The sequence below is a fragment of the Anolis carolinensis genome, chromosome 1 (genome assembly GCF_035594765.1).
Source record: "Anolis carolinensis isolate JA03-04 chromosome 1, rAnoCar3.1.pri, whole genome shotgun sequence".
Taxonomy (NCBI): Eukaryota; Metazoa; Chordata; class Lepidosauria; order Squamata; family Dactyloidae; genus Anolis; species Anolis carolinensis.
In genome coordinates, this window is record NC_085841.1 from 264,076,678 (window position 1) to 264,100,282 (window position 23,605).

The 23,605-nt window shown below is 41.7% G+C and overlaps 1 protein-coding gene across 8 annotated transcripts in view; it reads left to right on the forward strand.

The window, feature by feature from the left end:
* tspan4 (tetraspanin 4) overlaps positions 1-23,605 on the forward strand; it is a 747,849-nt gene that overhangs the window by 443,437 nt on the left and 280,807 nt on the right. The gene's annotated exons all lie outside the window — the stretch shown is intronic.

Here is a 23,605-nt window from a genome sequence, read left to right on the forward strand (position 1 = left end):
ATTTATTATGTTTTTCAACCTGGATTTAATTTGAGTGATTTTGGCATTGTAAAATAGGATTAGGGGAATAGAACAAGATTCTTAGGCCCCATCTACACTGCCATATAATGCACTTTCATAATGCAGTTCAACTCCATTGAACTGCATTATATGGAAGTGTGGACTCATATAATGCAGTTCAATGGAGTTAAACTGCATTATGAAGCTGTATTATATGGCAGTGTAGATGTTGCCTTAAAGTGGACTCATTTTATGAAATGGAATTGGTTAGATGGATGAAGTGAAAATCTGTAATACAAAGTTTTTAAGATCATGTTATTATAGATTTTAGCTAAAGCTGTAAATAAAAAAGTAGAAATCCACATACACATTCATCTTAAGTTAAGACATAACGATAATAAGTAATCAATAGATGGAAATGGCTTTTAGATCTTTCATTTTATAGCAGCAGAAGGGCTGCTAGAAGCACAACCTTTAAAAGCAACAACTTTGTATTATCTGGCTTATGGCCAGTGCCTTGCATGTGAAACTGCAAAGTGCATTTTCTTCCATCATAGCCAGATCCCAAAATATAAATTGGAGATGGAAATTTTGGCATTGCTTTCAGAAAGGTCAGGTGCATAGGTGGTGGCTGCGAGTTAGGCAGTGATGTTTTCATGATATAAAATACATTTGAGTACAAAAGGGCATGCTTCTGTCGTTGAATGCATTCTTTTGGCTATCCTGTACCAAGCAAAGGAATAATTCAGCTGCCACTTTAGGTACTATAATACTTTGAACTGATGCAGGGTGAAATGTTGTATAGCTTTCTTGGGGCTGTTGTCAGTTCCACATGGCTGGCAGACCAACAAACGGGACCCAGGATTCGGCTGCTATTGGAGTCTTGCCTCTTCCTTCAGCCACTGAAAACAGCCAGATCCATCACAGGTGTGCTTAATCTTTCTTAGGTCTTGGGGAGGTCCTAGTCCCATGCACATTTTATAAGCAAAGGAGATTGGATTACTATTTTAACCAATCAGAGTGATCCACAAGGTAGCTTAGAAATATTGAAATGTTTAGCTTACACTAAAACTACTGCAACACATCCAACATAGAATTCTTTTGCTGTTTCATATTGATCTTTTTGAAAGAAGACATTTGTTCACTTCCAGTGTATTGATGATTCAACATTTGTCCTGAAGTAGTTAACCTTGAAGACAGAAAAAGAGACTGTGAGCAATATATATAGATCAAACTATATATATATATATGTATGTATTGGGCATATGCACTATTAAATGCCTTAGATACAATAATTCACAAAATATATCATATACAGATTCTTTGTTAATCAAATGCACACAGCCAATAAATTCTGCAATCTTTATATCTGTGCTGCTGTGTCAGGAGAAAATGCTGATTTCTTCCTTCATATGTGACATCTGAAACACAGGAGACTGAATAAATACCTATATCTAATCAAACATTAATCCAGATTAATTCCTCATCCTGATGTTCTTTATGCATTTTTGTCACCCAGAAATGCATTTTGTTTTAGAATTCACACAGAATGAAACCTATAATGTCCCATATTATACCTACTTGCCTCTGTGAATAACTGCAAGAAATGTTCCCAAGATTCAGACATCTGTTAAACAGATAATCTTTTGTTGGCACAATAACTGCTTCAATACCTTGACTGGTTTTTGCCATTGGATTTTTTAAAAATCTAGCAAATGTAATGTAAATAAATAAATAAACATCCCCTGCCATTAAAAAAAAAGAATACCGTGATGCCACAGAACAAAACTGGTCACCAGTAAGCTGGTCTCATTTGGGGTGATGGAAGACTGGGATTCTCTGTAGGTTCAGGAAATAGATCAAGTCTGTGTTTAACCTCAGCTTTACCACTAGCCTTAAATGCCCCATGCTTTCAGTACATTTGAATTCCAGTCAGTGGCAGCCTCCCATCCAAGTAGTAACCAGGGCTGATCTTGCTTAGCATCCACAATCAGATAAGATCTGGTACCTTTAGGATATTTGGGCTTTGCTTCCAGCAATTCATAACTACAATTTACAAGGATCACATAGGGCCATATCAAATAAGAGAATAGAATGAAAAGCTCAATTAAAATGCCTACTAGACGGCTGGCCCAAATTTCTTGGGATAAATGTAGTGGGTTGCAGGACCCAGTCCATTCTATGAAACTAGTGCCAGTAATAGGAAGGAGGGTGCTCTAAAGTAATAGGCATGGAGGAAGAGAAACACACACACATCAGGGCCAAGATCAAGGCCACTATGTTTCTCTGGGACATCTTTTTTTGCTACCCCTGACATCAGCTCCTTACTCTCTTAGGAGATCCCACAGTCATTCTTATTGGTTTCTGTCCTAATTTTTGGACTCCTTCAGCATGGCCTTTCCTGGGGGGGGTGGGGGGTGGAGGGTGTCCTGTGAATGGAATGGATAGGGATCACCAAAGGATGAAGTGGGAAAATCTGAGATGAAGAGGGCACCCTTCAGCCAAGGCATCCAGATGTTGCGGTCTGGTGGGTGCTCTGATTTTAAAGTTCTTAACTCTTATATCCTGCTATAAACAATCTTATCTTGTTTTTTAAATGGGTCCTGGTTTGGGAGAAAGGCAGCCAATGAAACAAACAAACAAACAAGGTCCTAGAGCAGTGTTTCTCAAACTTTGCTCCCCAGGTATTTTGGGCTTCAGCTCCCACAATTCCTAACAGCTAGTAAACTGGCTGGGATATCTGAGAGCAGAAGTTGGAAACATCTGGAGGAGCACAGTTTGAGAAACACTGCCCTAAAGGGATCCAAACTATGTTCATCCTTCAGAAATTCCTTTTCCCCTTCTCATGAGTTCTTTCCTTCATCAGGAAGTTCCAATAGAAGCCGGTGTTGTAACCTTCCAGAATATGTAGCTTTCTGTGAAGAGTGGGAGCAAACACTGGATTTCCATGAGGTTATGTGCTAGTTGCAGCCTTTTTTGTGGGAAGACCTGGAAGACCAGGGTGATGGGGGCCAGGTAGGGTAATGAAATTTGGAGTGACACTGGTAGCAAGGCTTCATCTTCTTTCAAGCTCCTTCACCCCTCTGTCTTCCTCCTTCCTCTTCCTCTTCTGGGACTTGGGTCATTTGAGGCCCAGTTGTTTCATGGTCCTTCATCCTGGAGTAGAGACTTCATCTTGGTTCCGAGAGTCTCTGTGGCTGTATCACTTGCTGTTTAAATGACCCATTTAGAAAGTTCAAAAGAAACTCTTTCTGGTGCCACCAAATTGCTGCCAATTAATGGAGTTCAAATATTATTTCACTTTATTCAGTTTTGCGTTTTATTAGAAAGTGTAGCATCGTCTTTAATCTAACAATGAGGTCTCCTTTAGACTGGAAGGGCCAGGAGCCAATAGTCCTTTGATACCTTACCATTACCTCCTGTAAATTGAAGGGCCATTAATAAATAATTATTGAAAATAAGTGCAAGCACATGATGAAGTATTTCCCCAAACAAGCCATCAGGTATTCTAATTAAAGTTTAATAGACTTACAAGTATAAAGCACTTTAGAGTATTCCAGAAGTAGTACTAGACTGGTTTAATCTTCTCATTTTTAGAAAGCACCATAGAGCAATTGTAGTGAAAGTTCTGTGTTATATAAATAGGTGCTTGTTTCTTACAGAAGAGAAGTAGAACTAAATGAAACTGATGAATTCTAATAATTTTCCAGATATCTGAGAACTACCCTTCCCTTTGATACTTGTTACCTTCTCACTCCAACAAGTCTACAGCATAGCAGCAGCCTGTAAGATGAATGATGGTTTCTTTCTGCTGCCCATTAGTGAAAACGTACTGCTGTGTTGATACACTTCCAATGGATGTAACTCTGGCTCCTGCTTGTCCAGTGTTGATGGATACCTTTCAGTTTGTGCAACCTGAGGATGTGGACAGGATCCCTGGAGAGGTGAGAGCTACCACATATATTCTAGATTTGTGCCCTTTCTGGCTGATCAAACAGACCAGAGAGGGGACTGGCAGAGTGGGTGGAGGTGGTGGTCAATGCCTTCTCAGAACAAGGCAAAATCCCAACTTGCCTAAAGGAGGCAGTTGTGAGATTCATATTAAAAAGTCATTCTTGAACCCCTCCTAATGGACTACTATCAGACAATGTCCAACCTTCCCTTCTTGAGCAAGGCTTTGGAGTATGTGGCGGCCACCCAATTCCAGAGATTTCTGAATGAAACAGGTTATCTAGATCCATTTCAATCTGGTTTTCAGCCTGGCTGTGGAACAGAAACAGCTTTGGTCACTTTGGTGGATGACTTACTCTAGACAGGGGGATTGTATCCCTGTTTGTTCTCCTAGACCTCTCGGTGGCTTTCATTTCCATCAACCATGATATCCTTCTAGTCTTGTCTTGATGGGATGGGATTGGGAGGAACTGTTCCTCTCTGGAGGGCCGTACTCAGAAGGTGGTGCTGGGGGACTCCTGTTCAAACACCTAACCATTATCCTGTGGGTTCCCTCAGGATTCTGTTTTGTCCTTTGTGCTGTTTAACATGTACTCGTACATAAAACCACTGGGAGGGGTCATCTGGAATTTTGGAGTACACAGGTCTGCAGTTTGGGGGTCCTCCTGGACTCAGCATTGAACCTGGAGGTCCAGGTATCTGCAGTGGCCAGGAGGGCCTTTGCACAATTAAAACTTGTGTGTCAACTGCGATCATTCCTTCAGAACCAGATCTGGCCATGGTACATGCCTTAGTGTGATGACTCATGGGCCATGTAGTCCCGTTCCCAGTACTATTGTGGCAGATGAAGAGGAAAACTTGGGTTTCCCACCGTTTCAGCCAGAATTGGAGCGCTTGCACCTGCAAGATGTTTGCCCACATGAAGTCAGCCAAACAAGCCTTGAGCAGAAATCTCCCCCATTTTCTCGCCGGGATTATTATAATCGAGATAGAGGCGCTAGGGAGGCGAATCGCAGAAGCACCAGGATTGCTGCCAGACAATTAACTGATTAAGCCTGTTTCCCTTGGGAAATCTTAAGGAGTCATGCATCTGGACACAGTATGGGTTTCGTTTCTTGTTCCCCAGGGAAAGTGTTCCTTGGCGGGAAAACAAGATCCTATATAGGTGTTTGCCCGCAAAGAAATCCTTGCGGAGTCAATTCGTCACCTTGTGGAGTGAGATCGTGTGTGGACTACGCTACTCCAGTCCCTTGCCTCCAGGACCAAGTTCCAAGCCTTGTTTCTCGGACCTTGTTCTAGCATCAAGCTTTCCTTGTTTCCACGGACCTCGCCACGGACCTTGTTCTTGTTTCTTGCCTCTTGCTGCCACGTATCAAGCCTTGTTTGCCAAGAATCTAGTTTGCTTCCAGCATTGTTGCCAAGCTCCATTGGACTAAAGGACCCTGTCATTTCCCCACACTTTGCTTGGCAAAGTGTGTGTTTCGGTTATTGGATTACAACTTTGGACTCTAATATCACATATTGGACATTGTTTTCCTGGACTATATATGACCTTTCCTGAAAGGTCTACTTCTGAACTATATTCTTCACTTGTTTTTATTGACTTTATATAATACTTTAATAAAGATATTAGATAGATTCTGGTCTCTGCGTATGGTTATTGGTGCTCTGCAGCCTGGGTCCTGACACTTAGTTACATACCGTCACAATTATTGTAACGCTTTCTACGTGGGGCTGCCTTTGATGAGTCCTCGGAAACTTCATCTGCAGCAGAGTGTCAACTGGGACAACCCTCCTGTTGCAGCAGTTCCACTGGCTGTCAGTTTGTTTTCAGACACAATTCAAAATGCTGGTTATGACCTTTAAAGCCTTAGCTGACTCAGGTCTAGACTATTTGGCTGACAGCATCTCCTTGTGTGAAGCAGCCCAGGCTCTGAGATTTTCAAGTTTGGTTGGTGGGAACAAGAAAGTGGACCTTCTTGACTCTGGAGCTCTCTGACCAGAGAAGCCAGAATGACCTCCTCCCTGTTGTCCTTCCAGCAGTCAGGGAGCTCCAGAGTCAAGCAGGCTTTTGAAGAAGAAAAAATTTAAGATCAAGTCAAGAGGTGCTATAGTTTTTAACTTTTATTATATTTTTATGGATTTAAACTGAGTTTTTAAAATACCATTGATATTTGATTTGGTTTTAATGTTTGTATATTTATCGTTTTTTAAATTGTATTGCAATGCTTTTAATGTAAGCTGCTTTGAGTTTCCATTGTGGAGAGAAAAAAATCAGGGTATAAATAAACATAAGCATAATAATATTTACACCATCCCCTACTGATGTTGAAAAAGGGGTATTTTAATTATGTTAATTCTATCTTAATGTTTAAATGTACGTTAGGCTGCTGTAATTAAAAAAAATCCTTTCTCAATTGTAGGAGGAAAATCTCTCCAATATTTACCCCCTACCTACAGAAAATGGATTAGTGGTAAATAGATTTTTCCCTCAGGAAGGATGCAGAAAACAACAAACTTTATAAATATAAACAAGGCTGCCATTCTGAACTACAGCAAAGAATTCAAAAGACTTTTCTTCAGTTATCCACAAAGTGGACTTGATCCAGGGTTTGTTAATAGTTCATTAATTCCCTAATAAGGGTTCTCAAAAAGAGATCCAAAGCAACTAATACAAAGTCTAAAATTCTTTATTTACAAAATAAAAAGGAAGCAATTATGTCTTTTAAAATACACAATTAAAACAGTTTAAAACACATTTAAAACATAATAAAAAGAGAAAAGCGTAGTGCACCACATTCTGACACATAATTTAATTTGAACTCCAAATGTCTGTCTAATTAAAAGGTACTTGCCTGGTGGGGGAAAGAGAGCCAGAGAGGAGACCAGCTGAGCCTCTCCTGGAAGGGATTTCCACAGCTGGGAGCGGCCAGTGAGAAGGTTCTCTTCCATGTTCTTATCAAATGAGACTGTGATCGTGGTGGAATTGAGAGAAAGTACTACCCTGAAGAACTTCAAATTCAGGCCATCTCACATAGGGAAATACAATCTAGTCCCAAGCCATATATAGTTACAGCAGTTTGATTCCACTCTCTATGTCTTGAGTCCATCCTACAGAATCCTGGAATTTTTAAGTTGATGAAAGACTCTGGACACATCTACACTGATCACAGTCAACACAGCTGGTAGGGTTAAAGACAGTCAAGGTAGATTCACTTATGGAGGAGGGGCATAGAGGAAGCTGTCATGAAATCATGAAGGTGAAATTTGTGCCCCACAATAACAGAGCTATTGGCTAGGATTGGTCCAACCACTCTGCCTTATAATTTATATTTACAGTTGGCCCTCCACATTTATGGGCTTTACATTTGTGGATTTGATTGTTCACAGATTTAATTAAAATGTTATCTCCTTGAAGTTTTGACCATAGATTCACACTGGAAGACCTAGAGATTTCTAGGAAGAACAGCCCTCTAAGAATTTCTGGGTCTTCTAGTGCCGTTCTATGGCCATGTTACAACAGAAGTTGAACATAGAATCATACTGGAGACCTTAAAATCTCTTAGAGACATATTCTCTTAGATCAGTGGTTCTCAACCTGGGTTCACCAGATGTTTTTGGCCTTCAGTTCCCAGAAATCCTAACAGCTGGTAAACTAGCTGGAATTTCTGGGAATTGTAGGCCAAAAACATCTGGGTTCCCCAGGTTGAAAACCACTGGCTTAGATAGACAAATAAAATTTTAATACACATGCACATTATTACTTTTGTGGGGGTCCTGTGGCCTTAACCACAGTAAATCTGGATGGGCTGACTGTATATTGTACTTTCCATCTTCTGTATGCCCTCTATATTCTCCATGTGCCTCTAGTCTCCTGACAGCCCATCCACACTTTTTCTTTTTATGTGTCTTCCTCCATTCCTTCCATCTCTCTCCCATTATCTTACCACCCACTCCCTTCTCCCTTTCTCACTAAGCAGCTTCATTCCCCATCAGTACCTTTGCATCCTGAGACATTATTCCAAAGACCTCCTCTTCCTTTCTCTACCACCCTTTTGTCCTTGTTCTTTATTCTTTTCATTTGCTTGTGACTTTCCTACTATAGCTGTCACCAGCCACAGAATGAAAACTGGAATGAGGAGTGCAGGAACAGCAGCAAAGAGCAAGGAGACTATGAAGATAAGAATCCACCATCACCATGCCATATGATTTCCCGAAACAAAACCTCTTAAAATTGTACAAAGTTTTGTTTGGAAAAAAAGTTCTTCAGGTGGCGCAGCATGCACTTTTTTGTTTTCAACATGAGATGTATTAAAAGAATTCATTTGACAGGTCTAGTCATGCTCGAAGTAACAATTGGATTTAGCTAGGAGTGGGTAGGCAAGAAAAATAAAGTTGAGGTGAAAATGGTTTTAAAAAGGAAACAGTATCTTGTGTTGCCAAAGAAGAATCCATACAAGGCTTGAGACCTGTTGTACACAGTTCTGTTGTTCACAAAAGAAAAAATTGCTCCAGAAGAGGAGGTGGGTTGGAGCTGAGAAAAAAATGTTGTATGTTTCATTTAACCATTTCCCTACCGCTCTCTCCTAATCACTAGGAGAGTGATAAAGATTCTAGATCTTTATCCCCAGGACTTTTCTCACGCAGGCACCATGAGTGTATCTTTTCTTCTCACAATGTCCTTGCGGATGGCCAATTCTCACACTAGAAGTGGCTTGCAGTTTCTCAAGTCGCTCCTGACATACACACACACACACACAAAACCTCTTTCTGCATGTGGCAACTGTCATCACTACTATCTCGTGTTTCCTGGGCTTAGGCAGTCCAAAGACCCTTGCTTTGCCTGACCCAAGTGCCACAGCAGTCACTAGCAGTGACACAGATCTTACCTGTCTACTGCCACATGTTGTGACATCAGCCAGAGTGATGGGGTGCGCTGGAAAGAGAGGTAGTTTTCCTTCTCTATCCCATGCCCACTGCTTTGATGCTCTTTGCCCCTGCTGATTGCCACATCATGGAGGGCACAGGAACAGTTATAGCTGCTGCTGGCCAGTGGGGACTCTCTGTTGTGGATCAGCCTGCTCTTCAGCCTGAGATGGGGTTTGAATCAGATTTTGGGCCCATCCAAGGCTTTGACTGAAGCCCTGTAAATTTGCAGGTGCCTGAAGTAGTTGTTACAGAGGATCCAGTAATTCGGGAACATTCCAATGGTCAGTCAAGGCCAATTCAGCCAGATGGGGTTGTCAGCTCGGAGGAGTGTGTTGATTTTGACCGAAGAGGGATGTTTACGAGAGAGAGGAGCAGAAGGGAGGGTTTGTGAAGAAGTCAGCGTTTGGCTCTCAGGTGCACTAATGAGGAACTTTCACATGAGAAGACTAGCACTCCCTAGTTCTCAGTGCGCTGTAGCCTTGAAATCTCTTTAAAGATGCCTTGCTCCCTTTTCCCTGTGTGGTGTCAACTTTGCTATCCATGTGAGAAGAATCCTTGTTTCCGTGCTCCTGCTCCATAACTTCCCTGTCGAGACTCTGCCTTGTGGATTCTCTGAGTATCTCTTGCCTTGTTTTACCTTGTCTTCAGTGGAACCTTATTGCTTCCTGACCGTGTGGATTACGGTTCTTGGACTACCTGGGTTTTGGGTTCTTGTTCTTTGTGACTCTTGGCTGTCGTGCTTACTTCAAAGGACCAGTCTGAACGCAGATCAGAGATAGCTGCTCTCAAATCCAATCTTTATTGAAGAATACATGACTTTGGAAAAGTCGAGAATGACCTAATGTTTACATACACTCATTTTTATCACCTCTGATGCAACGTAACACCACACGCAAATATCATCATCAAACCCCACCCCTTTGTCTCACATTTCTACTATTCCCACACACTATACCAATTATGATTGTTTATACTTTCAACCCTGAGTTCCCAGGCTCATTATATCTTCTCCCGCCAGGTGCTTTCAGGGTTATTTATGTTATGACTCCAAGTCCAGGGCTTGGAAATTCAGCCCTGGGACTTGGTTCCATGACATGGCGCCCTCTTTTTCTTCGTCCTCCTCTTCGGTTCTTCTTTCATCACAATCCTGAAATAAATCAAACAATAATTCTATGTGTCCATTTTGTCCAAAGTCCCCATATACTTTTTCAGTAAGCTGCGATGGAATACTGGGTGTATTTTCCCTAAACTTTTTGGCAATGCCAACTGGAAAGTTACTTCATTGATAACACCCTGTATTCTGAATGGTCCAATATATTTGGGGCCCAATTTTCTCGAAGGTAGCCCCAATTTGATGTTTTGGGTACTTAACCACACTAGATCTCCTTTCCCCAATTTATCGCCTTCCACCCTTTTTCTGTCTGCGAACGTTTTATACTTTTTGTGTGCTTCCTTTAAGGATGCAGTCACTTGACTCCAGCATTCTAGCATTTGAGTTTTCCATTTCCCTGCCCCTGTTTCTTCATTCTCTGTCCATCTTGGCAACTGGGGCAGAGGTTGTATTTCATACCCGTAAACTACTTCAAAGGGAGTTTTATTTGTTGCTGAATGTATAGTTGAATTAAAAGCTAGTTCCGCAAAAGCCAGCCACCTAGACCAGTCATTTTGTCTCATGTTAGAGTACATTCGAAGGAACTGCCCAAGCGTCTGTTGAGTACGTTCTACTGCCCCGTTTGTCATGGGGTGAAAAGCAGAACTTAGACTCCTTTCTGCTCCTAGCATTTCCAAGAATTTTTCCCAAAATTTTGCTGTGAATTGAACCCCTCTGTCACTGACCACTCTACTGGGACATCCATGAAGTTTGTAAATATGGTTTATGTATAATTCAGCTAGTTTCTCTGCCGATGGTAATTTCGTCAGTGCAAGTGGGCCTGTTTAGAAAACAGGTCTAATACTGTCCAAATATAACGATGTCCTTTGCTAACCGGCAGTTCCCCCACAAAGTCCATAGCTACACATTCCCAAGGTCTGGTAGGTTCCGCTACTGTTTGTAATAATCCCATTGGCTTCCCTCCTCTCGATTTATTTCTGGCACAATCATCACATTGAACAACATGATTCTTTATGTCCTTCCTCATTCCTGGCCACCAACAATGTTTTGCTATTGCCTTTGTTGTTTTTGTAATTCCTGTATGACCAGCGCTCTGGTTATTGTGAAAACGATGCAAAATCTTAATCCTTAATATTGCTGGAATATACAGTTTCTTGTTCACAAACCAAAATCCCCCCTTCTGCTCCCCCTTTTCTGCGTTGGATGCGATCCACTGATCTCCTTCATAAGACTGTTTCAGTTCTTTTCCCCAACTATTTTCCCCGTCGAGTTCAATAATAGCAGTGTTCTCTTTTTGGGTTTGCGCTCTTGTCCTGACAGCTAAGCCCCATTGTTTATCAGAGAATATTGTTCCCTCTTTTGCTGTGGTCATGCCTTCGTGTTGAGGCATGCGTGAAAGAGCATCTGCCAAGACATTCTGCTTCCCTTGGAAAAACTTTAATTGGAAATCGAACCTGCTGAAGTATTGTGCCCATCTAATTTGTTTGGGGGACAATTTTCGAGGAGATTTTAAATACTGGAGGTTCTTATGGTCAGACCAAATTTCAAATGGGATTCCGCTCCCTTCGAGGAAGTGTCGCCAGCATTCTAAGGCTTTTAATATGGCTAATGCCTCTTTTTCCCATATGGGCCAACATTTTTCAGTTTCACTGAACTTCCGGGACAAATATCCACAAGGTTTTAAGTTCCCATTTTGATCCTTTTGCAATAGTACTGCCCCGTATGCACAGTCTGAAGCATCGCAATGGATTATGAAAGGGCTCTTGATATCGGGGTGTTTTAAGATGGGTTCTTCTGTGAAGCATCCTTTTAGGGTTTCAAATGCCTTTTGGCATTCTGGCGTCCAACTCAGTTTGGCGCCAGGAGCTTTCACTTTTGCTGTCTCCCCTTTCCCTTTTGTTTTTAAAAGTTCAGTAAGGGGTGCGGTTATTTGCGCGAAGCCTTTTATGAAGGATCTATAAAAATTTGCAAACCCCAGAAACGATTGCAATTGCCTCCTTGTTTGAGGTACTCCCCATTCTTTTACGTCTGATACTTTAGACGGGTCCATAGCTAACCCTTCTGGAGATATCCGATACCCCAGAAAGTCAATTTGAGTTTTATTAAATTCACATTTGGACAGTTTTGCGTACAGCTTTGCTTCCCTTAGTCTCTGCAAAACTTCCCGGACCAATTCCACGTGCTTTTCTTTATCTTCGCTCACGATCAAGATATCATCAAGAAATATGAATACCCCTCGGTACAACAATGGGTGCAGTATTTCATTTATAAGCTGCATAAAGCAACTGCCGCCATTTTTTAATCCAAATGGCAAAATTTTATATTCAAAATGGCCGAATGCGCAGGAAAATGCAGTTTTCCAAGTATCCTCAGGTTTGATTCTTAATTTATGATATGCTTCAATTAAATCAAGTTTAGTAAATATGCTCCCTTTCTTCAATACGGTAATTAAATCCTTTACTAAAGGCATAGGGTATTTATTGTCCTTAGTAATTGCATTTAAATTTCTATAGTCAATGCACAATCTTAGGGAGTTGTCTTTCTTTCTCCTAAATAACACTGGGGCTCTGAGAGGAGAATTGGATGGCTTAATAAAGCCTTGCGCCAGGTTCTTATCAATATATTTCCTCAATTCCTCCTTCTCCTGAACAGACATGGGATACACTTTTGGTTTTGGTAAGTTTGCTCCTGGGGTTATTTCAATTTCTACTTCTATATTCCTCTTGGGAGGTAATTTACTTGCCTCTTTCTGATTGAAAACATCCACAAAGTCTCTGTATTCCGGTGGCAATAGCTGTGGGTCTATTTCACCTGCTTCATCTCCCTCGTCCTCCTCTCCTGCTATTTTGCTTATCTCCCATTGCGTCTGTTGTTCTTTAAATGCTAGGCTCTTTCCTCTCCAATCTACTTCAGGATTTGCCTGTTCGAGCCATGGGATCCCTAGTATTACGTGGTATGTGGCAATAGGGGCTATCACAAAGGATATTCTTCCTTCCCATTTGCCTATTTTACATGGGACCCCTCGTATTTCCTTAGTAGATACTTCCCCAGCAGCAACTGATCCATCTAGCTGCGAAAATGCAATTGGGGAGTCAAGTAATGTCTGCTGGCATTTCAGTGCTCCTGCTAGTTCCGGAGTTATAATGTTCCTAGAACAACCGCAATCCACGAATGCCCTGCAGGTGGCCCGATTCTCTAGCCCCGATAGGCAGATTGGCACTACTAGCATGCGTTTGTCTCGACTCACCAGCCTTTCCGGAGATTCTGGGGCTCGCACCTCCTCCTCCGCTCGCCTCCCGGCTGCTGGCTTGGGCTTTGAGGGTTTTGGCGGCTCCCCCTTCCGGGCCCAACATTCCGCTGCTCGATGGCCCGTCTTCCCACATACAAAGCATCCCGGCTTGGGTTTGTTGTCATCTCCTTTGAAGGGGATCCCCGGCCTCCCTCCGGGCCTTTCCTGCTTCCTCGTTTCTCCTCGACCTTTCGCCGCCGGTCTTTGCTGGCCGCCGCCGCCCCTGAAACGCTTCACCTGGGCCAGGGTGGATTCGACGCGCCCCGCTAGTTGTATCCAGCCCTGGAGTGTTTCTGGGTCGTCTCTATGCGCCGCCCAACTAAAAACCTCGGGGCGTAGTCCCTCTTTGAATATCTCCACTTTGGTCACTTCAGACCACTCTGGTACCTTTTCCGCGAGATGGAGGAATTCCTCTGCGTACTCGGGCACCGTTTTGTCCCTCTGCTTTATTCCTTTAAGCTGGTCTCGAGCCCTCAATTGCTCTAGCCGGTCTCTGAACCGGTTTTCCAGTGCGGCGAGGAAGCGGGGCACTGACCTCAGGCACGGGTCGCGTCTGGCATGTAGTTGCACATACCAGCTGGCCGCTCCTCTCTTTAGTGTGTTGCCGATGGCCCGAACCATGCTTGCTTCAGAGGGGAATGTGTGTGCGTTGTCTTCTATATATCCTCTGATGCTAATGAGGAAAAAGTTCAGTTCAGATGATTCCCCTCCGTATTCCAGTTTGAGATCTTCCCTCCTTTGCATCCATTCTGCGGCCCGTTGCTGCTGTTTGGGAGGCATGGGGAAGGGTTGCATCGGGTTTCCTTGGACGGCCCCTTTGAACACGCCGCGCCCCACTCCGGCGGCCGTTCTGCGTGGCTCCCGAAATTCTGCCGCTGCTGTCGGCCCTTCTACCCATCCGAATGCGGGCCTCGCTGTAGCCCCCGCACCTCGCCTTCCCTCGTCGTACGGCACATCCTCCTCCCCTTCCTGGATCTCCGGCTCCTCTCCGCCTTCGTCTGCTAATCCACTGGACCCGATCCCTGGCCTCAGTGGTCTTTCCACCCCGACGCCCATTCGGGGGGTTGGAAGTTGGGTAGGAAGTTCTGTTGGAGTTGGCGGCCTCAGAGTTCCCAGAGCTTGCTGGCGCTCCACTTCACGCGCCATTCTGTCTCGGAACTCCAGTTCCTGCCAGTATTCTTCATCCCCCTCGCTCCTCGCCGCCACGGGGCTCTGCGTTGAGGCGCGCTGGCCCCTCTGGCTCCAATCTTCCTCCTTACGTGGCTCTGTCTCGGCGCCATATCGGGTGGGCTCCTTCTGGAGATTCTCTTCCAATAGTGGCACCAACCTCCCCACGGTTTCCGACAGCCTGGATAAATTCGTTTCCAGGATGGATAACCGCAGGGCCACGGTCTCCGGCATGCTTCCTCCAGATCCCCAACTGGTTTCTGCCGCCGCCGAAACGCCTCTTCCTCCTCTGGGAATCCTCTGGGTCACGCCGTTTGGCCTGGGGTACCCCGTAGAGGAAGCTATGGCTTGCAGCGTCTCTTCCCCCAACGGCCGGGCCCCTGGCAAAGGCCTCTCTGCTCCATTTGGGCTTTGATCTCCTTCTCCACTCATTATCACTTCACTGCGAATTCGCAGGAGGGTGAGAACGGGATTCTCGACTTAAATGTCGTGCTTACTTCAAAGGACCAGTCTGAACGCAGATCAGAGATAGCTGCTCTCAAATCCAATCTTTATTGAAGAATACATGACTTTGGAAAAGTCGAGAATGACCTAATGTTTACATACACTCATTTTTATCACCTCTGATGCAACGTAACACCACACGCAAATATCATCATCAAACCCCACCCCTTTGTCTCACATTTCTACTATTCCCACACACTATACCAATTATGATTGTTTATACTTTCAACCCTGAGTTCCCAGGCTCATTATATCTTCTCCCGCCAGGTGCTTTCAGGGTTATTTATGTTATGACTCCAAGTCCAGGGCTTGGAAATTCAGCCCTGGGACTTGGTTCCATGACACTTGGCTGTTCCTATTTGGATGGTGATTTCTTTGTGGACTATTCCTGGAACTTTTTGGGGCTAGCATAGCTCCAGTTGTGGATTACAACATCGAGAGACTTTATTGGACTATCATTTAAAACAATTAAGTACTCTGCTCTGTGGATCTTCCACTTTATTGACTTTGAACTTTACTTTCTTGCACTTATATATATATTCTTCAAAAAACTGTTTGATTGCTTACAATCTGGGCTCCAGTGTGGTTTTCGAGGTGCTCAGCCACCCTTGGGGTGCAACACTCTCTTCCACCTCCGCAGCACCTGTGGACTCCCTGTGAGGACAATACCCAGCATTTGGTATGCCAGATCGACCCTGGGTTATGAGGCAGTGTAGCTCTGCCCTAAGAAACTATTTTTGCAAACAAAACAAGCAAACATGTTTCCCCTTGCAAATAGAGTGAACATAGGTAATATAATTTGTATTGTACTAATGCAATTGAAATTTACCAGAGTGATGGTAGGAGTGATCAGTTTATAAATAGCATCTTACATTTCTTGAACTAAATTCTCTAGAAAGATTGAACCTTGGCTTTCTTCTTCTTCTGAAACTTTGCATACCACCTGACTGCATGAAAAAAACAGAAAAGGTCTGCATATAGAGGCTTATATCACTAATCCGCACTAAAGCAAATAAACAATGAAAAATGTTCTTCAGGGTGGAACTTCATTTCTTTCATATGAGCAGTTTCAGTGGTGTCAATGAAAAATAAAGAAATGCGGCTGTGTTTTTGATGAGAGATAAGCCACCCAAAGGAAGGAAAATGGATGATTTTTTAAAGTTTATTTCCTCTTCCCTTGGTTCAAGTACATTGCTTTTCCATTTTAATTTTTAATAATAATTGTATTTATTACCTACTTTGTTCTCATTAAAACACTGGATTGTTTTATATCTCTATTTCAGGATGTGTGTGTGTTTTAAAAGCAAGATCCACTGCTGCTTCATTTAGAAGTAATAACTTGGCTTTATTCATCTTAGAACACATATAATAGTTTGGTGTGCTCTACCATCAAAATAACATTTTTGTGTTTACTGTCAAAGATGCCCACTTCTAAGTGGAATAGCATATCAAAAGATAAAAAATCATACACAGGGGAAACACCTTGCTGCTGCTATGAGTTTATTTTAAAATGTTATTTCCTAGAGTAGGATTGTCTGCAGGGAAGCTAAAAGGCTGTTCATCTTAACCACAGTTCTGTTCAATTGAGCTTTCATTGTACTGTATAGCATGATGAAGATTGTTCAATTCCTGTGGGAACTGATGTGATTTTGTTGTCACTGTTAACTTGTCCTTGTGGAATGTATGCCCTATTTGATTTAGTTGTTTTGCAGATAGGATTAAACTTCTGGCTGCAATCTTATATGCAGTTGCAAGGAAGTGAGCATTTGTAAGTAAATGCACCAATTTATTTTTGTTTTTTTTCATTAAAAGAGACGATGCACAGCAGATGAAAAGCAATAAAATCTTTCTTTGGAAATTGATCAAATCTATTTTTAAAACACATGACAATTTAAGACAGTTTTGAACTGGTATTAAAAAAGTGGTTTCACTGTGCAGATAATTATATTGGAAATCCTGGAACCAGTTTGAAACTAAGATGGTGATTACACAAACCACAGAGTACTGATGCGCTTTTGTGAGAGTTTTGCTGTCTAGCCACTGCAGGTTGAAGTTAGCTTTGAACTACAGTTAATGGTCAGTGTAGATGGGACCATAGTTAAAACAGCCAAAGGTAACATTGGTTTTGAGACCAAATGTAATCTAAAATGCTGTGGTTTTGTCTATATGCTGGAAGTTGTTTATGGAAGGAGCCATCCTGACTTTCTTTGGGAGGAAGTTTCATATCTTAAGTACTGCTTCAGGTATGAAACTCCCTCCCAAAGAAGAAAATAAACACACTGATCCTCAATGTGCATATGTGTCTGTACATATATGTAACATACACAGAATATGTGCAGGTTACATATACATGTTGTGTGTCCTGCTATCCTGAGCGGCTGGCACGGGACTGTGGCAGTACTCAGAGGAAGTTCTGTGTCACATATTTGCATGGGGCACACAACATATATTCACATACTCTATATATGTACAGACACATATGCACATTGGGAATCAGACTAGATCTAAATTACCATTGCATATCCCAAGGTCTTTCCATCACTTCATTACAGAGTTTGGAGAGCTCTTTAAAAATCCTTTTAATTTCTGCAGTTCTGCAGTTGCTTATCTTCTTGACATTATTTTAATAATTTGAGGACAGGCAAGCATTTTTTCTGAATGTCACTTGCAAAAGTGGCCCAAATTGACTTATATTCTTTTAAACATTCCCCACTTGCAATCTATAGATCTATTAGATTGCAAGTGTTTATTAGATTTTTTTTTCATATCTGCCTCACGTGCCAATTTATATGAGATAGGGTCACTTTGAATCAAACTGTTTTAAAGGCCAACTGAGACATTCTATAAACATGGCAGAGATAATACTATATGGCCATTACTTTTACAATTAGTTGTAGTATTGTTTGAATTCCACTTTTTTTCTTCTCCCACGCTCTGCTTCTTGAGATGCCTTGAAAATGTCTGCCACCTCATATCTGTAGGAAACTAACACTGATTTTTGTGCATGATTGAATGCTTTGTGCAAGAGATTGGTAGTGTTTGTTCTATACGTGTGTAATAAGGAATGGTGTATAGGAACCTCAGCTATCTACTGGGTTAGAAGATATACCAGCATGCCTGCTAAACAGTATATAAATTGTATTAATGTTGCACCTGGTTGCTGAACAAATATAGAAATATCTTATCAAAGAAACTCACTGAACAGATATTGATTTTCATAGTATGTTAAGTGTGACATGCATTTTTAAATGCTCCATCCCTTTAATTTTGAAATTTTAAATAGGAAAGATTACTTGATTCTTTAAGGAACAATTTACAATGGGTAAATATTACTAATTAGAAATAATAAATCTCTCAATCCATGACTTTTCCAATATTTCTAAAGAAAACAGTCAATTAAAATATGTAATATCAGAGCAATTCAATGATGGAGATGTATAAAGAGCAATTCTCTGTCAGTGAAAATATCCAAACCGTGGGGATCCTTTCAGTATTATAGTTCAATACTTGTTGAATTAATTTCATGGCAACAGCATCAAATGACATGCGAAAGGATCTGCTCTGCTATGACACCCACTCTGTGGAAATGCCACGTCTTGGTGCCTCAACTGCTGCTGACACTGGCTTCATCCCAGTGCCGGGTTTCAACATGGCTTTCCGTTAAAGATTTTGGGGCCTTACTTAATTCCAAAATGTAAATGTTTAAACCTTTTAAACTGTTTTAGCTTCTTGAGTTGTTTAGTATGTTTTTCGTCTGATTACATTATTTTTGTTGTTGTTGAAAGCTGGTTATACAGTTTCTGTACACCATTCTAGGATTGCATGATTTAGGGTTGGATGTAAATATTTTGAGGTATAATATTTTAAAAGTAACTAATTTGAACCCACACATAAGTACAGCTGTTGTCACCCTGCAAACGTGGTTCATCTACTATATTATAACTTCAGTTACCAATTTACATTTGTAAAACATTGTTTGAGCAAGTACAAGTGACAATTTGCTTGATTCTGGCTGGATCTACACTACTTTATAATCCAGTTTCTGAATCCAGTTTTTCTGCTTTGAAATGGATTATATGAGTCTGCACTGCCATATAATTCAGGTCAAAGCAGATAATTTGAATTCAGAAACTGGATTATATGGGGCCTCTGTCCCTCTGTTGAGAACCTATATTCTTTCCACATTGTTTACATTTGTTACCTCCTGATTTTAAATGTACTGTCTCTTGTCCTGATTTTGCTTCTTTGTTTCTATACCAGAATATATTCTTGGTAAATTTATGGTCCACTATTAGCTGCTTGTTTTTTCTTGCTTGTGTCTTGATTTTTCCACTGTGTGTTTTGATTTTCTTTTTATTTAGTTCAAAAGCCTTTATTTTCATAGAATTAACAAACAAGAGGCAAAGGGGAAAAGAGTTTCTTACATTGTTTGGTGCAAGTGTGCTGTCTCGTGGTTTTTATTCTTCAGACAGGACTCAATTCACAATTGCTGCCCCATTTCCATTCTATGCTGCAGGGTAGAAACTTTGTGCTGTATCCAGTTGTGAATTATAGTAAATCTGAGTTTGTCAGTATTTAGGATTCCCCCCTCCCCCCGCCCTCATATTCCCTTCAAAGGACATTACATTTTCTAATCCTTACTTGTCAAATGACATAGAGAAAACTATATTGAACTCATTACATGTACTTCTTTGTGTTGTAATTGTGATAATAAGGGGAGAATAATGAAACTATATGTTACGAAGTGTAAGTGGGGATTCACACTGGATTTGGGGTGGGTGCTTGGAGGGAATCGGAGACACATACAACTACCCTGAATTCCTGCATCTACCCAATTTGCAGAATTCAAAAGTCACTGGAAATACTGTTGGAAGCCTGAACAAGTATTCTTGTGTGTAAAGTGTGTCTGTGTGTGTGTGTGTGTGTGTGTGTCGGAGAAGAGCACTCACTGCCCCTGGAAGCCCTTGAAGGCATGTTTCTACAATTTTGCTGATTTGGGGTTTAAAAGGAGGTGTTTTGGAGCTGCAGAAAACACCCATGTAGAGTGCATAATTTCCACCTTGATTATAAAAAGGATGTTCAGTAAGGAAACGGGCTTATATTGCACATCAGAAGGGGTCTAAGACATATTTGGGATTTCTGTTGGAATACCAGGATAAGCCTACTAATTAGGCTTCTGATATAGATTTTTTTTTTCATTCTATGAAATGAAATATATGTTGACACAATTTTAACTGTCATGATAAAGTGAGAGTTGTCACAGAGGTGGGCAATTCTACCTGTGGACCACACTGAGGGAAAAAAACCCTATAAATCACATGATGTCACTTCTAGCTCAGGGTTTCAGCCACTTTGGGGCTGATGTGGGGCCTTTGGGGTGATTGCATAGCTGTACTTTATGGCAATTTTAAGCCCGATGATGTAGTTTCGAACAACAAAATGCCCTTTTCTTTTTTTGTTTTAGAATGGAGGACTTAGAGGTTATGGTGATTCTGGGCAGTTTGTGGCCACAAAAAGAGGCTGGGGCACATATACATCTCACAATTGCTGCACTTATCATAAGACTGAGCTGCAGTAAGCCGCAGGATGGCAAACTTCCCTTTCCTCCCCCTGTGTAATTCTGAGGACACCTGGAGCTTCCTTTCATTAAAAAAAATTGATCAAAATTTATCATTCTATCTGGATTGCTTCAAGCAAACCACTTGATAATCTATGCTGTGAAGCTGCCTTGTTCCTTCAAACCACAAGTAAGACTCACCACCTCTTGTTGGGTTCAAACAAAATGAGAAGCTGTGGTTAATCAAAACCAGAAGGGAACACTGCTGATCACATATCAGCACAGAAGGAAGTCAGAGGGACTGAAGCTCACTGTGGCTTATTCCTGTTGTGATAAATCATATTTGTCAAGAGTAGGCATCATAAATGATATACCGTATAAAAATAAATACACACACTGACCATTTTTGTGCCTCCTGCAGCCCTCCATTTACTACCAACAGTGCTGTTATAAGCACACAGTAGAAATGTGTTAGCATGGCAATGGGCCTGTCCCCATACTTTTGTGATACTCCTCCTTGACAGTCTACAGGGAGTGTGGTGTAGAAGGCATCGTCTTGCAGCATAGGAAACCAACACAAGGACCTCTGGTTTTCTATATAGAATCGGAGCTATCAAAGTCCATCAAAGCACACTATGGAAAACTGAAATAAATGGACTGGATGCATTTGCAAGGCAGTATTTTGCTAGGAGATTGGTGAGCAAGTTATAGAAACTGTGGGACTTCGTGCGTTACCCTTAACTCCCTAACTTAGATGCCTGTGGGAGCAACAGCACAACTAGAGTTGTATCATGGTAGCAAGGGGAGGCAGGCAAACTCTGTCATCTTCATTCAGCCAGTTTCTTCCTTCATGGCTTCTGAATCCATAGCATTAATACTCCTGCTACCACCCTTTGTTCTACTGTTGCTTGCACTGACAGCGCATCAACAGAAATCTGGTCAAAAATTAAGATCTAGCCAAGCTCAGCTGTATCAGAGGACAATTTCTTTATACTAAGGACTTATACACTCAATGACTTACTCTTTGATCTGCATGATATTTCTATCTTGCACATCCATCGCAGGGTACCATCAGTATTGGAATCACTATGTATTGGGGTGTTTGTATGCTCATGTGAATTCAAGAAAGAGAGTAGAAGATGATTGCCTGTCATTTTTATAAATTTCTTGTAGTTCAAGCAAATGGATGACTAGTGAGGATGACCTTGAAGCAGTGGTTTGTAATAACATGCATTCGACTTTCTCAATTTTGATGTTGAATTGAATAGAGTTCTCTGTATGGGTTTCCCCAAGAAATATGAATTAGGCAAGTGATCTGCGTTCATCTTGTGTATTTTCTTTCTGCAGGAAGGTGTTTAAATTGCTAACTAGTTCCTTGTTCCTTCTTCCTCATGATATATTTCATGCAGTAGATATACTATCAAAGTGATTCCTTATCTGAAGGGATATCAGTGTGCCATTGGACTATGAATTGTGAGCATTCAGTGCCAATTACCCAACAGGTTCCTGTACTTGAAATATAATCCAGGGTGCTCTCTGACAGGAAGACGTGGGTTACTACAGACTCAGAGATTTCCTGCTGAAGCTTACATAAATGGGGTGGGGAAAAATATTCAAGATGCACATGCATACAGCAGTAGTGAAATTCCCCTTCCCCTGTATTGCCTTCTCACACTTTCCTCTACAACCTAAACAATTCTGAATGTACATCACTGTCTGAATGGAGACCTTAAGGCAGGGGTGGGCATAGCATGGTCTATAGGCTGAATCTAGCTCATGGCATCCCTAAATGCATCCCTGAAGCCCCTCTTCCAGAAGCTTCTCAAAGTTCTGAGACTTACCAGTTAGGGCTGATTTGGGGGTAACATTTTGCTCATAAACAAATCTAAATCTCCCAGAACTACCTAAAATCTTGTCAGTTTTGTTTCCTTAACTACCTTAGACCTCCCACTAAACAAGGAAGGAATTGGTCTCAAATCAGTCAAAATTATAGCCGGAAATGATGTCGCATCACTTTTGAGTGCACCAAAACGTGGCAGTGTGGCCTGCTAGGCAGGTGCAGATTGCTCTAGAGTTGCCCACCCCACCCTAAGTCACATCACCTGCCATAGCAATGTTTGCTATAAAATAAATAATAATTTTCCACACACAAGGTGTCATGCTGCACAGTGTAACATTCTCCTGTCTTCTGCCACAGAACTAGAAGAGACTACAAGGCCCATCCAGCCCAATCCCCTACCACACAAGAACACATAATCAAAGCACTCATGACCGACATTTAGCCTCTGTTTAAAAATATCCATAACACTCCAAGACAGCATATTCCACTGTCAAACAGGTGTTATTGTCATGAAGTTTTTATTAATGTTTCAATTAATATTTTTTATTAATGGATATTTTTTTGAGCTGTGCTCAATCAGCATGAAACTACTATTGTGTGCAGAGTCAGGTGTTGGTTGAGGTCAACCCATTGCACATTCCCATGTTCAGTTTGAATGTATGGGTGGCAATACATTAATCTAAATGTGAGATGCATCATCTCCTCTTAGGTCTTCCAAAGAGGGAATATATCCACATCTTTATCAACCCTTCAAAGTGAACTTGCTGGAAGCAATTGCAAAACACTTGTGAGGCTAGTAAGGATCAGCTTGAGTGTTGCTGTACAGTACATGTACATGTTGGTTTGACTGACTAATTGGATTGAGAGCTCACCTTTCCTCCAAGGAACTCAAACCCTTACCATACTTTATTCATATAGGTACGTTAGGTTAAGTGATGATGATCAGCCCAAGGTCACCCAGTGAGCTTCATAGCTGACAGGGGATTTAGATCTGGGTCTTTCCCCTCTGCTGTCTAATACCTAACTGTTATATGAGGCATTCCGTGTGTGTGTGTGTGTGTGTGTGTGTGTGTGTGTGTGTAGAACGGAAGCCATTTTCTGCACCCTTGATAATTGCACTGTCCTATGACACTGAATTGATGGTGCTTGAAACCTACTCTGTGGGGATCAGAGACAGGTAAAAAAACCCCAGCTTTCAAAACAGTCAAGTGAATGACCTGTCAGATTACAAGAATGAGAAGTGAAACATAGAAGTCC